Genomic DNA, 24,559 nt, shown 5'->3' on the forward strand with positions numbered 1-24,559 from the left:
CAACTACTCAAGCACCTCCTCCTCTCTCTGAGGGACGTGCACAACTTTCTGGTTTGGACAAAAGTGCACAATCCTCCAGTAAGGGATCGGGTAACAATGTGTGTATGTAATGAAAACAGCAGAGAACTTACCCTCACCATAACTGGCAATACATATGAACCACATTACACATGCAGGCATTTTGTGGCGCTACAGACATGGGCGCCACATATGCCTAAGACACCAAAACAGTACACTGCATCTGTTTCATTAATTAAATAGACTGCAGAGACTAATGGTCACCAGGGCTTTGGAGAGATGGTGAAAGCCTGCTGGGAGGATCTAACATGCTGATTGTTCCACCACACAAATGGTCAAATGGACTACGAGGTGTGGAGATTAATTAAAAGTGGTTGGTGCTTACTTACTGTGAGGAGCTGCCCACTTACTAAAGACTATGATACTTTTCCAGCAACGGACCCCCATTTTTGTGAATATTATTATTGTGTTTTATTAGTGATTTACTTAGGTTTTATATAGTTCAGCTAACTTGTCAGTATGTGCACTAGATTCACTTCTAAAATGTCCAGCATTCCACTAATGTGTATCTCAGGATATCTGTATCTCAGGAGTATCTAACCATTGTTCCAACAGCCAATAATCTCATTATGTGTGTGTAGATTGTAGACACAGTGGAGCCGTCACCACAGGGGGTCTTACATGCAGTCTCAGATGAAGGCTTCTAGAATATTCTTCATTGTTTTAGTGAACAGTGAATGTTTAAGGGGGAGGGTGTGATCACTTCTGACCTGGGAGGGGACTGATCCCAGTGGAAGAAAGTGGAGATATGTTTTAGCGAGTGTGTGGAAGGATTGAAGGAAGAGGATAGAGACCGTGGACTTGGAGGGATGGATGGATAAACATGTTCCCATTATGGATTATGTCGTTTGGATTTAAACTTTCTTAAAAGGACTGCTGCTACAGGATACCTGTGCTTTCATCGTTTTATCTGCCGTTTTGAGGATCATGGATTGTGGCTACAGACTATACTGGCTGGAGATACGAAATCTGTGGGCCAACCAAAAGTTGGGAGACAGTGAGTATAGCCTTATACAAAGCCAGTGGAACTACTGAACCCAGATTGGGAATTTGAGGACCGAGAGAACTGTATTTTGGCCGTTTACCTGGAATTGCTTTATTACCAGGCTGTGATCAATAAAATATTGTTGCATCGCTAACCTGCATAGGTGATTACTTACAACCCACAACCTCAGATCTTTACACTTACCATGATTTTTTTAATGATAGTACGCCCTTTAGGTGGAATAAAGGTAGTACTAGGGCTAATAGGAGTAGGAAGCACCATGTATTCAGCAGGTTCTTAGAAAGCACAAAGAATTCAGAGCTCAGTAAAATGGAAAGGAGACTAGCTGATACCAGCCAGGAGGCAAGGAAGCTATCCTCCCTCTTCAAATGCTATTTGGACCACAAGACCTTCAGGAACAGGTTCTTGTCAAACATAGCTGCTTGGCTCAGCTCCACAGAAGGCGTGTCATGCCAGGTGTGGGGAAGACACAGAGGGAAAAGGGAAAGGGTGCCCAGACACTAGGGAAAGGGGGGAAGTGGAGACCTCCTAGTCTGGTCTAGCGTCACCCTGTCTCAACTATCTTCCCTATATTGCCTCCTCAGCAATCGCCACACGTGTGCCTCGCCCTACTCTCCCTGGCATATGGCTACGGCTAAGGATGGAAGGAGATGAGCACTAGTCAACCTCCACTAAACTCTATAGACAACAAGGGTTGACAAAACAGAGGAAATGGCTTAGCTTTAGATGAACTCCAAATAAGCACACGGCTTCAAGCTCCAGAGAGGACGAAGTACTGCTCCTGCTAAGCTTCACAAGTAGAAATGGATATAGCCGGCGACTCCCTCTCAGACATACCAGGTATATATACACCCGGGCCAGAGAGCTAAATTGTTAGAACCTTGCTCTTAGGTTTTTTTTCCTTTGCTGGTCACATGACCTTGTTGGCCTATTTAAGCCTGCTCCGCCCTTCTGGCTTTGCTGGACTTCATTGTATAACTACTTTCTAGCTAGCCTGTGCTCTGTATCTTACTCTGTTAGTTTGCTTGGTCTACGGACCTCTATGTTCTATATATTTTGTTTGTTCGTCTGTCTGCTTCTATTTCTGTTAGGAGGTGTCCCATATTCCTCCCAGTCCTTAGTACTTGTAGGGATTCCTTCCCCACATCTATAGGTCTCCGTACAGACTAGCTTAGGACTTTAGCAGGTCTGATCGCAGGATCAGGTTCCCTGTTACATCGTAGGGATTCAGCTGAGTTCTATCGTAGGGACAGATCTCCTCTCTTTCCTTAGCTCTGGTAGCAGAACATAACAGTAAGTCCAGCCTGCAAATTCTCTAAGGAAAGATTTTTCTGTTCCATCATGGTGTCGGTTCAGGATTTGGCTCATCGCCTGCAGGGACTCTCTCTGGAGGTGGCCGAGCTCCGTCAGCACGTGAGTAACTGTCCTGGAGCACATTTCTTGGAGCCTAAGGTATGTTTGCCGGATTTATTTTTTGGTGAACATCGAGAATTTTTTTCATTTAAAAATGCTTGCTTATTGTATTTTCGTTTGAGACCCAAGTCCTCTGGGGATGAATCCCAGCGCATAGGGTTCATAATGTCACTTTTGCGCAAAGAGCCTCAGGAGTGGGCCTTTTCTTTGCAACCTAGTGATACATGCTTCAGATCAGTGGATAGTTTTTTTTCTGCTTTGGGACTATTATATGATGATCCTGACCGTGTTGCATCAGCTGAGACTGAGTTGAGACGTTTGAAACAGGGATCAGGTAATGTGGAAAAATATTGTACTCATTTCCGTCGTTGGTCTACTCAAATAGGGTGGAACGATTCTGCTCTGAAAAGTCTATTTCTTGCTGTGCTCAGTGAAAGGGTTAAAGACCTGCTAATTGCTTATCCTACACCTGAAGATTTGCAACAGGCTATGCAATTAGCTATACGGGTGGATAGGAGACTGCGTGCAAGGGTTAATGAGAGCAAATCCTCTGCTATGTCAGTTTCTGGTTATGAGAATGTGTGTACTAACAGTGGTGAACCGATGGAGATCGGATCGGTGGCACCTCGCTCTCAAGAAAAAGACCGTCGATTTTCTGAAGGCTTGTGTTTCTATTGCGGAAAATCTGGTCATTTGATTAAAGGCTGTGAGCTTCGTATGAAGAAAGAAAAAAAAATGGTCAGTCATGCCCGTATTGCCTGTTTAAATTCCAAGGGTGTATTTTTAGCTGCTTCCACGATTGCTCAGGAAAAATTAATGGAATTTCGGGTGTTTGTTGATTGTGGGTCTACTCTGAATGTAATTGATGGGGGATTCTTGGAAAGACTCAATTTAAAACCCGAACCTTTATCATCCCCCATTGCTGTGGTTTCTGTGGATGGTTCCCCTTTGAAGAATATTACTCTCAAGGTCTGTGAATTTCCTCTCACTATTAATGGTGTTCACCATGAGAAATTGGATTTGGTAGTTTTGAATAACTTGCCTTCTCCAGTAATATTGGGATTGCCCTGGTTAAAATTTCACAATCCTGTACTGGATTGGTCTACCAATGAAATTAAATCCTGGAGCCATAAATGTTATGACAAGTGTTGTAACGGGCGTATTGCAGCTTTGGATAGGGGAGAATTGCCTGTTCCTATTCAGGACTACTTTGATAGGAAATGACAGGAGGTTTTGTTCGCTGTTGGTGACATGGTTTGGTTGTCCTCTAGGAATCTGCGATTGAGGATTCCTTCTAAGAAATTGGGTCCCAAGTTTGTAGGGCCCTTTAAGGTGCTTCAGGTTGTCAACCAATCTGCTGTTAGGTTGGAGGTTCCTACCTCCTGGAGAATTAATCCGGTATTTCATGTCTCTCTGTTGAAAAAAGCTGTTGTATCGGATTGTGACGCCTCTGCCTCTGTTCCTCCGGTGGTGGAGGACGGGGAATATGAAATTTCTCGCATCCTTAACTCTAGACTGTATAGAGGTAGTTTGCAGTATCTTGTGACCTGGAAAGGTTTCGGACCCGAGGATAACTCTTGGGTGAGGTCGGATGATGTTTCCGCGTCCAGACTTATCAGGGCGTTTCACAGGAGGTTTCCTGATAAGCCTGGTCCTAGGGGATCCGGAGGATCCTCTTAGAAGGGGGGGTACTGTTAGAACCTTGCTCTTAGGTTTTTTTTCCTTTGCTGGTCACATGACCTTGTTGGCCTATTTAAGCCTGCTCCGCCCTTCTGGCTTTGCTGGACTTCATTGTATAACTACTTTCTAGCTAGCCTGTGCTCTGTATCTTACTCTGTTAGTTTGCTTGGTCTACGGACCTCTATGTTCTATATATTTTGTTTGTTCGTCTGTCTGCTACTATTTCTGTTAGGAGGTGTCCCATATTCCTCCCAGTCCTTAGTACTTGTAGGGATTCCTCCCCACATCTATAGGTCTCCGTACAGACTAGCTTAGGACTTTAGCAGGTCTGATCGCAGGATCAGGTTCCCTGTTACATCGTAGGGATTCAGCTGAGTTCTATCGTAGGGACAGATCTCCTCTCTTTCCTTAGCTCTGGTAGCAGAACATAACATAAATAGCAAGAGAGAGGTAGCTGCTCGGTCCTAAAGAAAGCCTCTTATCTTAAAAACTGTCTGCAATGCCAAATGTAGAGATCTCCTGCAACCCACTGCAGGGTGACTGTCTGTCACCTCTGACACACCCGTGACAAGGCGTCTGAAAAGAGGCAGCACAAGACATGCATGGTGCTTTTTTATATTTGGGTGAAATCACCAGATATATGGGGTGGTTATGGTGGGGCTTGACTTCAGAGCCCAAACAGACTGTAATATTAACAGCAGAAGAAAGTGAGATAGGAGGAGAAACAAGCATTCTGCTGCTTATCCATCAAGGTGAATAGAGCCTGTACCAAACACAAAAAGACAGGCAAAACTGGGCAATGTCTATTAAGAAATTATACCTGGCTCCTGCAATCAGTGACACCTTCCCTAAACAGTGTGATGTCATCCAGGAACCAAATATGCCCATATTATTTATTTGTTTGTGAAAAAAATAATTGCTTTTGCACCATTATTTTAATTGCTTTATGAAAAAAAGTCTCTGGCTTTTACTTTTCAGCTTTTTTTATCCATAATGTACAGGTATGTTTAGATGTACTGATAAATAGAGATATATCTCTATGTACCAGTACAATATTCCTTGAAAGAGGAAAAATACCAAATGTATTCTCTTGCACTTAACAATACAGCCTGTGGCTCACTGTTAATGTTTCTGCCTTCCATGCTACAGGTACTAACTTTAATACTGGGTAAAATAGTTAAAGCTAACTATTGACACTGATCAACACCCCCAAAGGCCTCTGCGCAGCTGCACATGCAGTATCTCAGCATATATTACAAAATGAGTTCTGACAGACATTGGCTCTGCACTACGGCCGGCTGTCTGTCAGGATCCGGAGACGCGGTTACAGTCGCCAATCTGTATTCTCAGAGCTGTGACTGAACCCGCGCCGGCACCGCCCCAGCGACTGAAACCGAAACGCTGCCGAGGAGAATAAATTTAATTTTCTCTGGCAGCATTTGGCTAAGTGAGGGTGCCGGGCAGGTTAATTACGCGATTAATCTGCATTAATATCCCCATATCTGCCAGCTAATAGCGTTTTTTTGAGTGACAGATTCACTTTAATAAAAATCCATCCAAACATAAATTGTGAATGTGATTTGCACATAGCCTTAATTTTAGCCGGGATTTTAACATCCCAATTGGCGATTCTCTTTCCCCATCTGCCGCTCATCTTTTATCCCTAACCTCCACCTTCGGCCTTTCACAGCTTGCTAATTCTCCTACACATGAAGACGGGAGCACATTGGACCTGATCTTCTCCCGGCTTTGCTCAGTACATGACTTTACTAACTCTCCCCTTCCACTCTCTGACCACAATCTTCTTTCATTCTCTGTCAAGAACTGTGAGGCTACTCAAGAAACCCCCACTTTCCACACTTATAGAAATATACGTGCCATTAACACCCAGAAATGTATGAAAAAGTTGCAATCATCATTGGCCCCAATCTCCTCCCTCTCATGTTCCGACACTGCATTGAAGCATTATAACGAAATATTGCTATGCACCCTGGATGAAGCTGCACCTCCTACACAAAGAACAATTTGGCATAGACGGCGACAACCCTGACACACGCCTCAAACACGTCTTCTCCAGAGGTGCTCCAGGTACGCTGAACGGCTGTGGAGAAAATCAAATCTGCCCGAAGATTTCCTCCATTATAAATTTATGCTGAAAACATATAACTCTGCCCTTCACCTCTCTAAACAAACCTACTTTAACAATCTCATCATCTCACGTCATTCTCTCCTCAATCAAACAGCACAGGCCCCAACCACCGACCTCAGTGCTGACGATCTGGCCAATTATTTCAAAGAAAAAATTGACCATATCCGACAGGAAATTTTCTCCCAATCCTCAAATGCTATGCTTGCTCCCCCCCCCCCACATTGTGTCTTGCTCACTTTCTGACTTCGAACCAGTCACGGAAAATGAAGTGATCAGGCTCCTTGTATCTTCTCGCCTTACTACCTGCACCAGTGACCCTATTCCCTCACATCTCCTTCAGTCCCTTTCTCCAGCTGTCACCACTTACCTAACTAAAATTTTCAACCTCTCCCTCTCATCTGGTATCTTTTCCTCTTCTTTTAAACACGCCAGCATACATCCATTACTTAAAAAAACATCCCTTGACCAGAACTGCACGGCCAACTACAGACCTGTTTCCAATCTTCCTTTTATCTCTAAACTCCTGGAACTCCTGGTCCATTCCTGTCTAATCCGCTATCTCTCAGACAACTCTCTTCTTGACCCTCTACAATCTTGTTTCTGCTCTTTACATTCTACTGAAACTGCCCTCACTAAAGTCTCTAATGATCTACTAACAGCTAAATCTAATGGTCACTACTCCCTGCTGATTCTCCTGGATCTCTCTGCAGCATTCGACACTGTGGATCACCAGCTCCTCCTCACTATGCTCCACACTATTGGCCTCAAGGACACGGTTCTCTCCTGGTTCTCCTCCTATCTCTCTGACCGCTCCTTCTCTGTGTCTTTTGATGGCTCCTCCTCCTCTCTCCTTCCCCTTACTGTCGGGGTTCCTCAAGGATCAGTCCTAGGCCCCCTTCTTTTCTTCTTATACACCGCTCCTATTGGACAAACAATCAGCAGATTTGGTTTTCAGTACCATCTCTATGCTGATGACACCCAATTATACACCTCTGCTCCGGACATCACCCCTGCATTACTACAAAAGACCAGTGATTGTCTTTCTGCTGTGTCTAACATTATCTCCTCCCTCTGTCTAAAACTGAATCTGTCAAAAACTGAACTACTCGTATTTCCTCCCTCCACTAACCTACCTGTGCCCAATATTGCCATTTCCGTTTGTGGCTCAACCATTACTCCCCAGCAACAAGCCCTCTGTCTTGGGGTCATTTTTGATTCAGATCTTTCCTTCACTCCTCACATCAATTCATGTCATCTACACCTCAAAAACATCTCAAGAGTCAGGACATTTCTCACCTTTGACTCGGCAAAAACTCTTACTGTAGCTCTTATTCATTCTCGTTTCGACTATTGCAACTCTCTACTAATCGGTCTCCCTCTTACTAAACTCTCCCCTCTCCAATCCGTCCTTGACGCAGCAGCAAGGATCATATTCCTCGCCAACCGCTACACCGATGCCTCTTTCGTGTGCCAGTCATTGCATTGGTTACCCATCCAATAAAGAGTTCAATTTAAACTTATCACGCTTACCCACAAAGCGCTCCATGCTTCAGTACCCCCCTACATCTCCTCCCTTGTCTTAGTCTACCACCCTACACGTGTCCTCCGTTCTGCCAATGACTTAAAACTAAAATCCTCCATAATCTGAACTTCCCACTCCCGTCTCCAAGATTTCTCGCGTGCTGCGCCAATTCTTTGGAATGCTCTACCCAGGACAGTTCGATTAATTCCCAATACCCACAGTTTCAAGCGGACCCTAAAAACCCATTTCTTTAGACTGGCGTATCGCCTAAACACACTATCTGTCCGTCCCAGTTTTCCCCCGTATTAAAATCTTCTTCAATTTCAGGTTCATACCATCCATGTACTTAATAGCCTCGATCAGGACTGTACACATACTGGATGGCGACCAGTCCATGTATTATTATTTATCTTATTTAGTATATCAAGGCTGCATTATACAATATATGTACACTTTACCTTTTGTGTCTCCCCCATTTCCTCATAGACTGTAAGCTTGCGAGCAGGGCCCTCACTCCTTTTGATTTGAGAAATGCTTATTCTGTATTGTTTGTATAAGTCCCCCCTAAAATTGTAAAGTGCTGCGGAATATGTTGGTGCTATAAAAATAAAAATTATTATTATTTATTATTATTATTATTATTGTTCCTTGAAACATGCTAGCCTATATCTGATGTGGCAAAGTCACTGGTGGAATACTGGAGGTAAGATATGTTTCACTGAGGCTATTAGCTTCAGTGATGTGAAACATGGAAGTCTTCTCCTGCATAGTAGGTGCAGAGATGGTTAATCAGCCATTTAAACAGGCATGTTTTATAGGTGAATGATCATAGTGTGGGCGGGAGGTCATTTACCATATCTCTACCCCAGGGTGTGGTCTGGGTTTTAAATGGCCAGCCTTTTCACTCAGGTGATGTTCAGTGTATGGGGAAGCTGGCTCCTGAGAGAGAGGAGCTTGTGTTTTGTGCTAACCTGGACCATGCGATATTGTTAATGTGATATGCAGAAGTAGTGCTGTTGCTTCAAAAGCATCCAGCAACTGTTACAAATAACAAAAGCACAGGAGACAGGAAGTGTTGTGCTTCAGAAACATCCAGCAATTAGTGAGGTTAACACAGTCACAGGAGACAGGGAGTGTTTTAGCATAGCCCCAAGGGGATTGTGGGGAACTTGTTATTGTAGTCTGGCTGAAGCCGAAGAGAAAGGTAGTGTGTTATCTGTATCTGACAAAAGGCAAATGAACAGGATTCAGATCAGGAGAGAAACTAAACACAGGTCAGATAAACTCCCTGAACTAACAATGCAGAGTATTATTGGGCAGGAAGATAAGGACTGGAAGGAATAGTATCACAGGAATCATCTCCTTCATCAAATCCCGCCCCTCCTCCATCTCCATGCAGGATAAAGAACGCTGTGTACTATTGTGTCCTTGTGAAGAAAAAGCCTGTGGTTGTGTATGCATAAAAGTGTGCTAAGAGATATAATCTATGGTGAATTATGCTACTGAAGAGACTGTAATACTGTGCCTTATGAAGAAACTACTGTATTGTTACTGGAGCCAGTTGCTCAAGAAACTCAGACTGTACTATCATAGAATCATAGAATGGTAGAGTTGGAAGGGACCTCCTGGGTCATCTGGTCCAACCCCCTGCTCAAAGCAGGATTCACTAAATCATCTCAGACAGATATCTGTCCAGCCTCTGTTTGAAAACATCCATTGAAGGGGAACTCACCCCCTCTCGTGGCAGCCTGTTCCACTAATTGATCACCCTAACTGTCAAAAAGTTTTTTCTAATATCTAATCTGTGTCTCCTCCCATTCAGTTTCATCCCATTGCTTCTAGTCTTTCCTTGTGCAAATGAGAATAAAGATGATCCTTCTACAATGTGACAGCCATTGAGATATTTGTAGACAGCTATTAAGTCTCCTCTCAGTCTTCTTTTTTGCAAGCTAAACATTCCAAAATCCTGTAACCGTTCCTCATAGGACATGGTTTGCAGACCGATCACCATTCTGGTCGCTCTTCTCTGAACTTGCTCCAGTTTGTCGATGTCTTTTTTAAAATGTGGTGCCCAAAATTGGATGCAGTATTCCAGATGAGGTCTGACCAAAGAGGAGTAAAGTCCGAAATGACTTCACGTGATCTAGACTGTATGCTTCTGTTAATACATCCCAGAATTGTATTTGCCTTTTTTGCTGCTGCATCACACTGTTGACTCATGTTCAGTCTATGATCTATTAGTATACCCAAGTCTTTTTGCACATGTACTGTTGCTTAGCTCTATTCCTCCCATTTTGTATATGCTTTTTTCATTTTTATTGCCCAGATGTAGTACTTTACATTTTTCCCTGTTAAAAACTATTCTGTTAGTTACTGCCCACGGCTCCAGTTTATTTAGGTCTTTTTTAATCCTCTCTCTCTCTTCTCTAGTATTAGCTATACCTCCCTGAATTGCACTGGCCCTGCTTCAGATTAAATTCCACTGTTAAACTGTTTTAAAAGACTCTTGTCAGATGTGTCTGGTCAGCAATTGAATTTATTGTGTGCCGGAGAGAAGATGCCGCCTATGGTCGCCCTGAGTAATGGTTCCCCCAGGATTCCAAAGAATTCATAAAACCCGTCTTGCCCTATCTGAACCTAGCAGCGTGCGTGTAACATTGATGGCCCGTACGGGGAATCCTGAGCAGGAATTAGCATGTAGAGGGAGAAGAGGAAAAGTGTCTGGAAAAACACAACAGCACAGCACCTCAATTCAACTCTTCTACACCATATAAGGTGACCAGCCCTAAAGAAAACTCACAGCAGCAATGGATGTGGAAATACAAATGGACAGAATTAGTAAGAAGCTTCTTCAGTTAACCTGTGAAGAATTGAGCACAGTAGCAGAACATATAAAGATGTCAGAAGAACAGATTTCTAAAGCACACAACCGCAGGCAACTGTTAGTTGCTATTAATGTAAAAATGGATGAGCTGGGGGAGAAAGAAGCTGAAGACATCATGGGGACGTTCCTCCAGGAGCTAACACAGTTTCTAACCAGGTTGAAGCTGGAGGATGGAGGGGCGGCACCAATTACCAAAAGTGGGAATCTCTGTCCTACAAGAATTGAAAGAACAATTCAAAGCCCTAACAACAGCCCTGCAGGAATCATCCAAAAACTCTGAACAGGTGATAGTGACTCACCCCCTGGGCCGAGGGGCTCCCGGAACCGGGCTTCTGGGGGGTTGTAGTATCCGTGGCAGTGACCCGGTCCCATGGCTCAGGGTGGTCAGGCCAATGGTATTTTGTGGGGGATTTTAGGTTAATTGTCCGACTATGCCACCCGTGGATTGCGGTAAGTGCGGACCGCCGCTGCAAGGCAGACCGCTGGGGCTGATGGTGTATGCAGCTGAGGTAGTGTGACTCCCCACGGGAAGAGTGCAGCCCCAGGGCAGAGAATGTGGATGATGGGAGTGATGGTGCGAGCGTCCCAGCACTAGTAGTGCTGGCGCGGCGATGAAGCACAGAGACGTGGGATTGCAGTTCAAAGGCTTTACTCACAGTTCTCATCCAGGTCACTTGTGCGCAGGTAGGACCGCCCGAGCCGTGCTGCGTCCACCAGGCAAGGGGCTCGGTCAACCCCCAGGTAATTTCGGAGTGTGGCCCAGGACTCCCTTCTATTCCTTTCTCTGGCCGTGCCCCACCAGTGACACTACTTTTGTCCAGCTGCCTCGGGGCTTCTCTTGGGAGGGCTTCGTGCTCACTGCCCTGACCCTATGTGGTATGCCTTTCTAGTAGGTGTAGTGAGGGGTCGCACCAAGATATGATTGCGACCGCCGGTCCTTGGCTGAGGATTAGTCACCTCCACCAATTTGGGATCCGGTACCCTGTTCTGCCAACCCGTCACCCGCAATCTCCTGGGCCTTTGGGGTTCCTTCTGCCTTCGTGTCTCTGGGCCTCTCTTGGTGTTCTGTTTCTTTCCTTCTTTCCTTTCTGTTCCTTTCTGTTCCTTGCTGTTACTGTCCTTCTCCTCTGGCTCTGGCCTTCACTCTAGGCCTGCCTCGTGGAGCTGGGCCCTGGCTGAGCCACAGCTCCCTGTCAGCCCTCTCTGGCTGAGCTCCTCTCCTCTTCTCCTCCTGACTGAACTGACTCCCTAACTAAGATGGTGTCCACCTTATATACCTCCCTCTCTGTGTATGAGCCCAGGTGACTTGCAACCAATGGGCTCCTACCTATGCCCAGAAACCCAACCTCTATCTGCTCCTACATCACTGGGTTTTCCTCCCCCCTCCCCACTCCAGCCAGGGACAGATGCTGTCGTGCCTGCACTTCTGTCTAGTGGGAGCACCGTTGAGCTGTCCCTCGGAAATGGGGTGTGTGTGATGCATGCAGCTTACTGAGTCTTGGTCCACACTCCATCCTCACCCGGGAGTGGAATATCACACCTCTGGTCTGAGGTGCAATACCCCTGTAGCGGCCGAACCCTCGGGGCGCTACAATAGACTCAGGCAGGACCTTTAACCTGCTCGGGTTAGATAAATCAGGAAGACAGTCCTCTCTAACACCACAAATCACCATAAAGAAAGAATTCAAGATACTGGGACAGATTGGAGAGTGTGAACAGAAAGAGAGACTGTCTTATATGAACTTGTTGCACCCGATTGATGCAGGCTTACATAAAGGCTACCAGTCAGATGAGATCGTCGAGGGGGTGGTGAAAGCGATCAGCCCAGGTCTGAACCTCCGTAGTATGCTACAAATGAAAAGTCAATTGACCTTGCAACAGCTGAAGATGATTTTAAAAGGGCACTATAAAGAAAAGAGTACTTCAGAATTGTTTCACCGACTCATTAACCTCTCACAGAAAAATAATGAATCACCCCAAAGTTTCTTGTTCAGAGCAATTGAACTAAAGGATAGACTGTTGTTTGCATGCAGAGATGTAGAAGCGGAGGAGAAGTTTGATGCTGGACAAGTCCAGAAGAAGTTCTTGAGATCATTGAGAACGGGATTAATCAGCAAAGACATCAAGTTGCAGCTGAAACAGTACCTAGAAGATCCTGGTATTCTGGACAAAGTCCTAATTGAAAAAATGAATGAGGCAGCTAGTTTGGAGTCAGAGAACGAACAGAACGTAAAGGAAGGCTCTGCTCCTAAAATCACCAAAATTAGTCAGCTGAAGTTGGAGACCCCCGGTGGCCAGTCCGAAGATCATCATGGAGACCCACAGTACCACCTCCGAGAGGGAACCTTAAATCATCAACAAAAGAGAGGACCGCCTGGGAGGAAGTAATAGGAGAACTGCGACCCAAGTTGATTGAGGTGAAAAAGTTGATTAGTTCCAGGCCAGAACCTGTATCCCTCAGACCCAGGAAAGGGTTCCAAAACAGAAGATACCTGGCTTGTGAAGCGTGCCGTTCATCAAATCAGAGTACGGTGTGTGTCCACTGTCTTAAATGTGGTTCGGCAGGACATTATGCCAAGGAATGCCAATGGTCACGGTCGTTTGGGTTAAAAGACAGGAGGTTGCCAGTGCGGGGCGACTGGTAACTTCGACATGGAGGAAGTCCCAGAAGCAAATCCTAATCTCACCAAACCCCAGAACTTCACATGAGGTAAAACTGCTGCATCAGTACTATCCTCAAGTGTGTTCCCGTCTACAACAGCTGCTAGAGAGACAGGGGCATCAGTTACTTAATGCCCAGTGCGGAGATCAAATGATGTACTCCTGGGAGGAGGATCCCTCAGTCAGTAAAGATAGCCTTATCAGCCTAATCGGTGAAAGGTGCTTTATACAGTGCCAGCTAGATGGACTCCTGGTAAAAGCACTGTGGGACACAGGAGTTCAAGCGAGCCTAATAATGAAGAATGGAGAAGGCGCTACCTGCTACATACCTGCCTTCGGTCGTTAAAAGAACTCTTAGGACCAGTGGAACTCCACGGCAAAGCTGTCAACCAGAGCAAAATCCCTTTCATAGGCTGGGTGGAAGTGACTTTCCAACTGAGGGCAACGAAGAACAGCAACACCATTGAGCTTTTGGTACCTTTTCTCATGACCAGTGATCAGAGCGTGGCAGAAGATCCTATCCTGTCTTATAATGTAATCAGTGAGATCATCACGAAACACAAGTCAGGGACGCTGGTGGTGAATGCAATTGCCACATCACTTGCTATACCCAACGACGTGGCAGAAAATGTGGTTCATAGAGTAAAGAAACACAGAATACAATGGACCTAAAAGAAGTCAAGGTAGGCTGGCGCCCACCCATCATCCCTGCAAACCAAATGGTGGGGGTGAGGTGTGAGGTCTGGGTAGAACCGGGAAGAAAAGTCCAGAAAAGACTGTTCGTGCCAAAAGACTCCTCAGAAATTCCGGAAGGCCTAGTTCAAGGTCAGACTATGCTTACGATTCCTACTGGTGGGTTTGCTCGAGTGACAGTACCGGTGATGAATACTACGAAACACGAAATTAGACTGGATCCAAAGACTGTGTTAGGTCACATCGAAAGCGTTAAAATGGTATATCCAGCCAGAGTGAGACCCGTCCAGGGGTCTACCGTGAATTCAGTCTCCCCACCAAGGAACAGGAGTTGCACAGGAGAGTAAATTGCACGACCCACCTCATGTTCTTGGGATCCCCCAGTATCCCTGGAACACTTGTGTGCTGAAAATCGAGTGGTAGCAAAACAGATACTGAGAGAAGAGTGTCATGCATTCTCTAAAGATGACACTGATATAGGCTGTATCCCGTCATTGCAATTGAAAATCAATTTGAAAGACACGACCCCAGTAACCAGAAGTTACATGTCTGTGCTGAAACCATTACACCATGAAGTGAAAGAGTATTTACAAGATCTAATCAACAGAGGTTGGGTCCAAAAGTCGAAGTCGTCTTATTCCTCTCCTATTGTTTGTGTTAGGAAGAAGGACGGTACTTTGAATGCAACGGGTCAGAGATGGGTCACTGAACTAGCTGACTTCAATTTCAGCATCAAGTAAAGGCCAGGAAAATGCAATGTGGACGCTGACGGATTGTAGAGAATTCCACTAGAGCCTGAGGAGTTCATGCAAGAATGCTCGGAAGAAGTCAGTCTGGAAGCAATTGAGAGCACTACCCAAGCAGTGCAAGCTTATCAAAAGGAAGACACACCATTGTGGTGTCCGTTGACGGTGGAAACCACCATAAAAGCAAGACAACAAGATCACCCCCTGTCCATTTAACAACTACCAAAAGGAAAAATCCATAGATCACAACAGGAAGATCAGATAATTGGTAGAATACTACTTTATGTGGACCAAAATCGGTTTCCAAGTAAACTGGCAAGAGATAATGAGTCACCAGCAGTATCTGTTTTAGTTAAAGAATGGATGAAGCTCTACCTCAGTGAAGATGGTATCCTGTATCGTAAAGGAGGACGAAACCAGCAGTTGGTACTACCTAGAGTATTCCGTAGGTTGATCTTCAAAGAACTCCATGAAAACATGGGACACCTGGGAGTGGACAGGACAACCAACTTGATCCGTGAACGTTTCTCCTGGCCGTAGCCGTACATGCAGAGAGATATTGAGAGGCATGTGACCAGGGAGTGAGGGTGTCTGAAAGATAAACGTCCCAACACATCAACCCGGGCACCTATAGGTAACATCCAAACTACGTATCCGTTTGAGATGGTCTCAATAGACTTTCTACATCTTCATGCAATGGTGGTTACGAATACATATTGGTGGTGATGGACTATTTTACTCGATTTGCCCAAGCATATGCCACCACCAATAAAGCTGGTCGAACAGCGGCAGAGAAGATCTTCAATGATTTTGCTTTGAGGTTTGGGTTCCCTACGAGGTTATGTGGCACCCCAGGTCTGGTCGCCACAGTGGCAGCAATGTCATGTCTGAGAGCAGGTGGGAGGTTCCCTGGTTGGGGACAATTAGCATGCAACACCTCCTGCCTCAATCCAGGGAGGGGAGAAACCTGCCCTTTATAAACTGGATCTGGGGCGGGGTTAGAGAGACCAGCCAGAGAGAAGTTCCAGACAAGTCGCAGATAGGGACAGGTCAGCAGCAGGCTGAGGAGTCCCTGTAGGCAGAGGAGGAACACGAGGCCAGGAGGGGAGCTAGAAGAGCTCATCCTGGCTAGAGACTTAGAAAGCCGGACACTGGAGTCCGAGGCTGTGAGGGTTATAAGCCCAGCAGCAGAAAACCACCACGCAGGGGACTTCAAATCCTCTGGCCCAAGGAAGCCCGGAGGCTCAGCCACATGAGAGGGACCACTACTGCCCTGGAGGGGTGAGAAGCACGGAAGGCCCGAGTCGCCAGTCATACGGGTGAGAACAACACGGTACACTCAGAGACGTGGGCTACCACTACACTACAGCAGGATAGCCAAGAAAGAGTGAAGTCAGCACGGTAGGCCTACAAACTCCCCCTGACCAGCAGGATTTCCCAGTTGCTCTCAGACTGACCAGGCCTCCATTGTTAACCTGTATTCCGGACGGGTCCCTTATTACCACCAACAGTAAAGACCCTGACTTGCATGACAGACTCCGTGTGGTTACTGCTGCTCCCGCGCACCATCATCACCAACATCCCTACTTTCTGCCCTGAGGCTATACTCCTCCCGTGGGGAGTTATACTCTCCTCTGCTGAATTCCCAATACCAGCCTCAGCGGTCGGCCCTGCAGTGGCGGTACACTCTGACCGCAATCCACGGGTGGCGTAGTCGGACATTCAGCTTATAGACTGCCATTTAGTTTGACCACCCTGAGCCACGGGACCGGGTCACCGCCACGGTGACTACAATCCCCAGCATCTACTAAAAGGTCCGGTTCCGGGTTCCCCACGCGGCCCAGGGGGTGGGTCAGTTACACCACGACCAAGGAAGAGAATTTGAGAACCATGTCTTTGCCAAGCTAGGAAAGTACTGTAGAATTAAGAGATCCCACACAACGCCCTATCACCCAGAGGGTAATGGACAAGTGGAACGTTTTAACTGGATATTATTGACGATGTTGTGCACTTTAACAGCTGACGAGAAGAAAGACTGGAAGAGTTCTCTGTCAAAAGTGGTACATGCCTCTAACTGTACAAAGAGTGATGCAACGGGTTACTCACCCTTCTTCCCATTGTATGGACGATCGCCAAGACTGCCAATCGACATCATGTTCGATACTCCGGTGTCAGAGACTTACAGAACGTATCCTGAGTACGTTCGGAAATGGAAGGAACAGATGGCAGAGGCATACAACATAGCTTCCAAAGTGGTTACGCAAGGACAGAGCAAGAGTAAGGAGTACTATGATCGAAAATGTTATGGAGCAGAATTGGTTTTGGGAAGCCGGGTGCTCGTCAAGAACGAACATGAGAAAGGTGGTCCAGGAAAACTTTGTTCGTACTGGGAAGACAAGGTGTATGTGGTCGTAAAGAGGAAAGCCGATGACAGTCCAGTGTATGAAAAACTATTGGAAAGAGGGAACAAGAAAATCAGAATAGTCTATCGGAATTTATTACTACCTTGTAATTATCTCCCACCACAACAAGACTTCCCAGAAGCAGACCGACATTGACCGAGATCGACTAAGAGACCACTACAGATTCAAGCTCCGGTGGTGGATAGTGACCTTGAAAGTTCCGATGAAGAAGAGAACACTGTTGTATTTCTCGGACCGGCAAGGAGAGGGATGTACCATCCTCAGGAGAGTGAACTAAGTCCCGAGGCTCCAGAGTTTGTACCAAGGAGTACAGATGAAGTCCAATTCAGATCTGATGATCGAACACCGATCACTGGAGAGACCGATCGACACTCAGGGAAGCGGAATTACCAGACCGTGTGGAACCAAGCGATTCCGGAAAAGTACAGGAACTTACAGAGGCAGTTCCAGGAGCATCTGAGGAAGCACGGGAAATGAGTGCGGTGAAAGAAACTCCTGTGACCGAAGAACCCGTGGTATCATCTGAGGAACAACCCACCAGGAGGATGTCGACTCGAGACGTGAGGAGGCTCGTGATGCTGACGTATGAGACACTTGGTGAACCGAGTCAAGTGCCAAGGACTATCGACTGGAAACAGGTATCTCTGCCTACGGACCAGGTAAGCCCACTGGAGTGGTATTCACCACCGAGAGGCAGTATGGAAGATGTTGCCTGGTGGAAAGACTTGTTTTCTTGCTTTGATTTTCCTGAAAAGACTTTGTAGAAACAAAGAACTGTTAAGGCCTAGTGAGAGAGAGAGCTGGTTGAAGACGTACGAAAAGTTCCAGCTGAATAGACGCTAATTGTGTTAATTGTTTATTTCTTACAGGAGTACTACAAGTAAAATTCGTAGAATAGGTTGTTATAAATGTTTATAAATGTTAAGCCAATTTGACAATGCCAATTTGTATTTAAAAGTTACTCAACTTCCACCACTGTCTCAGAATTGGTCAGATTGACCAATTAAGACGAATGTCGAGGACGAGGGAAGAGTGTGACATGCAGAAGTAGTGCCGTTGCTTCAAAAGCATTCAGCAACTGTTACACATAACACAAGCACAGGAGACAGGAAGTGTTTTGATTCAGAAGCATCCAGCAACTAAAGTGGTTAACACAGTCATAGGAGACAGAGAGTGTTTTAGCAGAGCCCCAGTGGGATTGTGGGGAACTTGTTATTGTAGTCTTGCTGAAGACGAAGAGAAAGGTAAAATGTTATCTGTATCTTACAGAAGGCAACAGAACAGGATTCAGATCAGGAGAGAAACTAAACACAAATAAACTCCCTGAACTAACAGTGCAGAGTATTATCGGGCAGGAAGATAAGGACTGGAAGGAATTGTGTCACAGGGATCATCTCCCTCATAAAACCATCCCCCCCTCCATCTCCATGCAGGATAAAGAATGCTGTGTACTACTGTGTCCTTGTGAAGGAAAAGCCTGTGGTTGTGTATGCATAGAAGTGTGCTGCTAAGAGATGTAATCTATGGTGAATTATGCTACTGAAGAGACTGTAATACTGTGCGTTGTGAAGAAACTACTGTATTGTTACTGGAGCCGGATGCTCAAGAAACTCAGACTGTACTGTAATGAAGATTGTTGCTGTAATATCCCTGAATTGCACTGGCCCTGCTTCAGATTAAATTCCACTGTTAAACTGTTTAAAAAGACTCTTGTCAGATGTGTCTGGTCAGCAATTGAATCTATCGTGTGCCTGAGAGAAGCTACCGCCTATGGTTGCCCTGAGTAATGGTTCCCCCAGGTTTCCAAAGAATTAATGAAACCAGTCTCGCCCTATCTGAACCTAGCAGAGTGCGTGTACCATTAACCCTGAGTGGCCGGACCCCGGCCTATATACGGACTGTTCTGTATCTTTTATTTTGCTTTGCTGTTTATGCTGAATGGGCTGTGTTTACTTTATGAACTTTAGGTTGGTTTATGACATTTTTAATAAAGCAATCCAAACCTTAAAGCGACAGTGTTAGGTTTCTACCTCCGTGTACAGCTGAGCAAGTCGTTCTACCACACTGGAAACATTTCCTTTTTTTAATATTTGGTCCATCTTCTAATTTTTTTTTAAACCAATTTAAAGCAATTCTTTATTTGTAGGGAAGAGCCGATTCCTCGCCATAACCAACTTACCATTAACGAAAGGTTGATTTTAACTCCCTTCACTACTGAACAATCCCATTAAAGGGCTTTATAATTTTTTTTAAGCAGGCACTGAAGTGGTTTTATTACTTTCAAAGTGTCACTGAGGCCATTACTAATTCATATGGTGGCACTTCCGATATTTCCAACGTTTGTTCCCGGAGGATAATGCAATGTGTGACTAGGAATCTTACATTTCCTTCTCTGATATTGCATTTCTGGCTGCAGTGAAAGATTATAATTAGTGATGAGCGAGCAGGCTCGCTACTGCTCGGTTCTCGCCCGAGCATCTCACTGCTCGAGATGCTCGGCGCTCGCTGAGTATTTCCGGGTTGCTCGGGCAGGAACTCGGGTCCCCTCCCTGCATGTTTGGCGCTCTTTAGAGAGCCAGTGAACATGCAGGGATTGCCTGCCATGCACTGTAATGCCTTAGCCATGTTGGTTTTGGGCATTGCAGTGATTAGCTGGCCGCACAGCGTCATCAGGTCTATATCAGACCTGGCGCCGCCATGCTCGTCACAGACAGTGTAGGGAGAGCTGCTGCTGTGTCAGGGAGAGATTTGATCGTGTATTAGGTAGTGTAGGGAGAAAAAACATACATTACACATATCCATCTTAACAAACAGTCCCTCTGAGGACTAATCCATCTGCAGAGATATCAGGCAGGCAGGGTGTATAGGCAGGCGGTGTATATAGCAGACTGCAGTGCATATAGCACAAGAGGCTCCATTCCAATTCTGCCTTCTGCTGCTGTTAGATATTTCTATACAAAGGCCCAGGTCTCAGGGGCCAGGAATACTTTTCTTTGAATCTTAATCCTCATTATTTGCTTAAAAAGCAATCCAGAGAACACCATTTTTTCTGCACCATTTTCTTGCTGGCACTGCAGAATACAGCCAGGTCCTTTCCATATTAGAGCGCTAGAAATCCAGCTATTTAAAACTGTGTTTTCTCCATCAAACGGATCACATATACGTTGACAGAAAATACTGCCATTTCTGGGCTCCATTAAAAATTTCCTTTAGTGTGTCATTGAAGTAATTCACCGCAGTTTGCTGTTCAAACTACTTACCTACAGGTCAGGTATTTAAAACTCTGTTTTCTCTATCACACGGATCACATATAAGTTCGCTCCAAACTCAGTCATTTGTAGTGAGCGTGGAAGATACTGTCCTCCATTTAAAATGGGCAAGGCACATGGCAAGGGACGGGGAACTAGACGTGATGGTAATGGTGCATGCAGAGGCCGAGGACAAGGCCATGGGTAAGCCGAAATTGTGCCACAACAAACACCCACATCTTGTCGCCTGACCTTCCTGTCCCAATTTCTAGGGGACCGCAGCACACCACTATTGAACCCAGAGCAGTGTCAAAAGGTTGTTGGTTGGATAGCGGATAATGCTTTCAGTCACTTAGCCACCACCACCACCACCACCACCCTGTCTTCCACACGGTCAAGTCTCAGTAGCCGTGAGTCTGGATCGCATATTCCTCACCCTTATCCTCCTTCCTCCCACCATGCCGAGTACCCAGAGACAACTGATCCCACACTTGGACACTCTGAAGAGCTGTTCACTTTTCCATTTATAGATTTGGGCCTCTCGCCCGGTCCACTTGAAGCGGGGCAAGAGGAGATCGCACGTAACGATGCCCAAATATTTGAGCAGCCACGGTCACACGAAGGCGACGGTGGGAAAGTGTCACAAGAGGAGGACGATGATGAGACACAATTGCCAGAAAGTTTAGGAGGAGGAGCAGGGTGCGGAAGTGGAAGACGAGGTGGTGGATGATATAGTAACTGACCCAACCTGGCAGGAGGACATGCAGAGCGAGGACAGCAGCACACAAGGGGAGGGAGGCAGAGCACCCCAACAGGCAGGAAGAAGCAGTGTGATGGCCGCAGACAGAAGGCAGGCAACCATTCCCCGTAACACCAACACGAAGGCAGTTGCCAGTACAACTGTTAGGTCTTCCCGAGCCTGGTTGTTTTTTTAAAGACTCTGCTGATAACCCCAAAAAGGCCATTTGCACCACTTGCCAGGCCAACATCAGCAGGGGTGGCAAAACGACCAGCCTGACCACCACCAGCATGATTAGGCACATGGCAGCAAAGCACCCGACTTTGTGGGCCGAACCCCAGAGTCCAGGAACAGTGTCTGCAGTTGGCACCATTGCTTCTTCCGCTGTTGTGCATGCAAGCCAATCCCCTGTCCATGGTGCATGCGAAGATGCCTCCTGCCCTGCACCTGTTGTTGCGCACTCTCAAGTAGCAGCATCAGGAAGCACATCCATGTCCTTGTCCCAGCGCAGCGTTCAGTTGCCCAGACCCCAGTCCTTGGAACGCAAGCGCAAATATGACTGTTTGCGCTTGAAATGTTGCCTTTTAGGCTCGTGGAGACGGAAGCATTCCGCAACCTGATGGCGGCGGCCGTCCCTCGGTACTCGGTCCCCAGCCGCCACTATTTCTCCCGGTGTGCCGTCCCCGCATTACACAAGCACATGTCCCAAAACATTAGCCATGCTCTCAACAACGCAGTTACCGGTGAAGCCCACCTAACCACGGACACGTGGACAAGTGCTTGTGGGCAGGGACTGTGCATCTCTCTGACAGCACACTGGGTTGACATAGTGGAAGCCAGGACCCAGTCGGACCTTGGTACGGAACACGTCCTCCCGACGCCAAGGATTGTGGGCTATAGGTCAATCAGGGTTGTCCCCACGGTCTACAGCTCCTGCACCTCATCCTCCTCAGCCTCCTCCTCCTCTTCAGTCTCCATCTCCGAAATGACCACATCAGTCACAAGCTGGAAGCACTGCAGCACTGCCTCGGCCAAGCGGCAACAGGCTGTGCTGAAGCTAATATGCTTAGGTGAAAAATCGCACAATGCTGAAGAGTTGTGGACAGCTCTGAAAGAGCAGGCAGATCTGTGGCTCACACCGCTGAACCTACATCCAGGCATGGTCGTGTGTGACAATCGCCGGAACCTGGTGGCGGCTCTGAGGTGAGGCGAGCTCACACACGTACCATGCCTGGCCCATGTGCTTAACCTCGTGGTTCAGCAGTTTCTCAAATCCTACCTGGAGCTGCCGGATCTGCTTGTTAAAGTACGCCGCCTGTGTGCCCATTTTAGAAAGTCATCTACAGCTTCCTCCGCCCTTGCAGTGTTTCAGCAGCGTTTGCAGCTTCCGGCTCACAGACTGGTGTGTGATGTCCCTATGCATTGGAACTCTACACTGCAGATGTTGGGAAGGATTTGTGAGCAGAAGAGGGCAGTTGTTGAGTACCAGCATCAACAAGGCCGTCGGTATTCAGTTTAGACTCCACACATAAGACCTCAGGAGTGGACATGGATGTCAGACATATGTACCATCCTCCAAAACTTTGAGGACTCCACCAAGATGGTGAGCGGCGATGACGCCATAAATAGCATCAACCATCCCGCTTCTCTGTCTTCTGAAACGCTCTCTGCTCACAATCAAAGAGGATGCATTGCAGGCGGAGCACGATGAGATGGAGCAAGGAACCATACAGGGTGATTACACACAGCCAAGCCTCATCTCATCCCAACGTGGATTGGGTGACAATGAGGAAGAGAAGGAGGAGGAGGAAGGACAGGAGCTAGTTTCATGCACTTTAGACGGTACTACCTGCACAGCTGTCATACCGTCTGTTCAGCGTGGATGGCCAGAGGACAGAGAGGAGGAGGAGGAGGAGAGCATGGTCAGTCATCCTCTTGGTGAGGACATGGAAGTCTTGCCTGTTAGTAGTCTGGCACGCATGGCTGAGTTTATGTTACGCTGCCTTTCCCATGACCGTGGCGTTCTCAAAATTTTGGGTTACAGTGATTACGGGTTGGTGACACTTCTAGACCCACGCTACAAGGAGAACTTTATATCTCTTATTCCTGAAGGGGACAGGTCTACAAAAATGGGGCAGTACCAGAAGGCCCTTGTTGCGGATCTATTAAAAAAATTCCCATCTGAAAACGCTGGCAGCAGAGGGCACGCTTCATTGGACAACCAAGGAATACAGGCGAGAGAGACAACTTCAATCCAGCAGAGGTAGGGGAACACTGTCAAAGTTCTGGGAGAGTTTTCTCAGACCCTCCCATCGCACAGGCCATGAGGCGCGGGGTACTCTCATAAGGAGTGCAAAGTTTGGGAAGATGCTGAGGGAGTACCTTGCCGACCGTACCAATGTCCTCCGTGATTCCTCTGTGTCTTATAATTATTGGGTATCCAAGCTGGATACGTGGAATGAACTGGCTCTCTATGCCTTGGAGGTCCTGGCCTGCCCTGCCGCCAGCGTTTTATCAAAGCCGGTTTTTAGTGCCACTGGTGGAATTATATCTGATAAGCGCATCCCCCTGTCAACTGAAAATGCTGACAGGCTGACTCTTATAAAAATGAACAAGGGCTGGATTGGGCCAGACTTCTCAACACCACCGAATGATAGCAGCGTAACATAAACTCAAATCCAGTGTCTCTTCTTGGGAGGTGTATTCCCATGCACCTTTTCACACCCACACATGGGTATACGCTTCCTGATTTTGGCTATTTGCTCTTGTCCTGCTCCTTCTCCTCATCCTCCACCACCATATCACCAGGGTGACCGTGGTCCGTGATGCAACATCCACATAATTTTTTTAAAGGGTGTTTATGATGCCCATAAAAAAATTTTTTTATACAGTATGTTCATGTATACCCCCCAGGGGTAAATGTTTGTCAGCCCATACACTTAATGCATGGGCATTACAAGTATAGGAGGCCCGCTCCTTTCTAGTGGGAACATTTTTTTATGAGGCCCTCCTCCACGTCTCTTCCAAAGGGCATTGAAGTGCCTCCAAATTTTTGGCAGCCCTTGCATTCACTGCATACGCCAACACTATGGGAGACTCTCTCCTTTCTAATGGGAATTTGTCGTTACTGTGGCCCTGCTCTGTGTGTCTTTAAATTCTTAGTGGGGTTTTTCGTAATATTGGTCAGCCGTTGGACTCACTGCATACCCTATAACTGTATAGCAGACCCTCTCCTTTCTAATGGGAACATATCGTACCTTGTTACTGTGGCCCTGCTCTATTTGTCTTTAAATTCTTAGAGGGGTTTTTCCTAAAAT

Source organism: Phyllobates terribilis, unplaced genomic scaffold, assembly GCF_046119375.1.
Source record: "Phyllobates terribilis strain yellow unplaced genomic scaffold, ASM4611937v1 Scaffold_2__4_contigs__length_985480577, whole genome shotgun sequence".
Classification (NCBI taxonomy): Eukaryota; Metazoa; Chordata; class Amphibia; order Anura; family Dendrobatidae; genus Phyllobates; species Phyllobates terribilis.